General features: G+C 41.8%; 1 long non-coding RNA gene across 1 annotated transcript; it reads left to right on the forward strand.

The window, feature by feature from the left end:
• Window positions 1-712: 712 nt before the first annotated feature.
• On the forward strand, window positions 713-1,599 carry LOC122577009. The gene is made up of 3 exons (XR_006320002.1): window positions 713-957; window positions 1,373-1,425; window positions 1,516-1,599. It is a non-coding gene; the product is annotated as an uncharacterized LOC122577009 (long non-coding RNA).
• The last annotated feature ends 385 nt before the right edge of the window (window positions 1,600-1,984 follow it).

Below are 1,984 nucleotides of genomic sequence, written 5' to 3' on the forward strand. Positions count from 1 at the left end.
GGAAACCGAGGGGAGTGCGATTTATCGTGGGTCACACTCGAATGTTCGGGTATCGGTGAACTCGAGGGCGAGAAACTGGGTTCAGGACCCTCTCTAATTAATCGTAATTTTTCTCGACGCCTTTTCTCTTCTCTTTTAATTTCGGCAGTGATAAGTCGCTTATACCAATATTCGGCTCGCTTTTTGCTGAGGTGACTCTGATCTTTACGATTCCTTCTTGCTTTTGGCATTTAATTAATTTTTCTCTCTCTCTGTGAGACCTGTGTGACTTCGCAAGCCTTGTCCAAAGATGAGCGAATTGCTAACAGTGGGAGGAGGAGTGCGAAAGTCAATAATTGTTTTCAATAGGTTAAACACCGTTGTACACAGGTTGACACAGGGAACATAGATCCCCCACGTGATTAAGTCTCATAAGTTATGGGGTGATAGTCACATGGTAGTTCACTGCTGTGGGAGTCGCAGTTTTGCAGTTTTGGGGCTCCCGCCATCATACGCGAGAAAACGTGGATTTTTGTTGTTGCTGATATCTCGTCTGCTTCATCATCTTGTTTACTACCGATGTCTTAGATTCCTAGTTTCTCATTGCTGCTACGTGAGAGAATGTCAAGATCTATTGCTTGACTTAGTTTTCAGTAAGGGTATGTCTCTTGTTTTGTCGTAGCTGCTGATGTTGCGTCTGGGAGGCTACCGCAACCTTTCCTGCTGATGCCTGTGGGAACGCTCAGGCGCGTGGCAGCGTGTCCTTGTTGAAGATGCATCTGGGGGCCTTGCGGAATTTTCCATGCTGATGCCGATGGTAACGTTCAAGGCACGTGTATCGTTATCGGAGGTGGTTCTGGAAGCTTCCTTGCGAGTTTTAGTGGAGGTGGTAATGGGACTTCTATTGTTCTGTGGAGCCGTTGTACGTGTAGCACGTGTTGTTTCGTGTTTCTTCCAATAAAGTATTTTTGCCTAATAGTGAGTTTTAATATATTATTTCATGGAAAATTATGTGAAGTGGTTGTCTGTGATGCGTAGTTTCTATAAGTTTTGATCNATTTATTTATTTATTTGTTCACATTATTTGGATTTTTGATCGGCATTTTATACGATCATTGCACTTGATATCGGAGTTTTATTTAATTACGGCATCAATTTATTTTAATACGTTGTGCGTGGTTTTGACGGTTCAGCTCGGTATTTTGATCTAGTTATAAAGATGTGAGATTTACATTTTGAGATTATCTCCCTGTACTCGTAACGGCGTGTTCGTTAGGTTTCGTTGTTTGTTATTCACGTTATTCATGTTCGTTCACGTCGATTGGATTTCCATTAGTTCTATATGATTGTTATCTTTGGATTTTGTTTATTAATGTTTTATGTTTTCTTTCAGGTGTGGAGGTATTCGTGATGGAGGCTCCTGTGTCTTCTGATCCAGTCGTGGAAGTGTGTAAAACTTATTCTTTATATTTGTCCCTTTTCTTTCATTCTTTAGTCGATATTCATTCTTTTCTCATTATTTCTTGTGTTTTCCAGTGTGAGAGGAAGAAGAGGAAGAGGAAGAAAAGGAAGAATCAGAAGCATAAACTACGCAAGAGGAATCCGAATCGTTTGCGAAGGGGTGGTCGACGTGGGGGTGTAGTACGTCGCCAAAAAAGAGAATTGAGATTACTGAAGGAACTGTCCTCTATTCAAGCTGGTACAATGGCCTCGTCATCGGCGTCTCATCCCGATTGTTCCCCAGTTATTGATTTAACCTTGTCTGACGAGGACATTATTGAGTTACCACCCAGATCTGCTTCGATCGAAGTCCTTGACACGAATGATTGTGCAATGGTTTGGTTCCTGGAGGAAATTCCTGTAGTGGTTTTGGACGCTTACTAGTGCCATTGTCGTTTTGGTGAAAGGGGAATTTCCCGTGTAGTGCGTTCATGATGTATACAAAGGTTTTATGAACTGTGCCCGGACACTCCGCTTCTTGACTTTGATTTTATTTAATAATAGT

This window comes from Bombus pyrosoma, linkage group LG17 (assembly GCF_014825855.1).
Source record: "Bombus pyrosoma isolate SC7728 linkage group LG17, ASM1482585v1, whole genome shotgun sequence".
In the NCBI taxonomy this organism is placed as follows: Eukaryota; Metazoa; Arthropoda; class Insecta; order Hymenoptera; family Apidae; genus Bombus; species Bombus pyrosoma.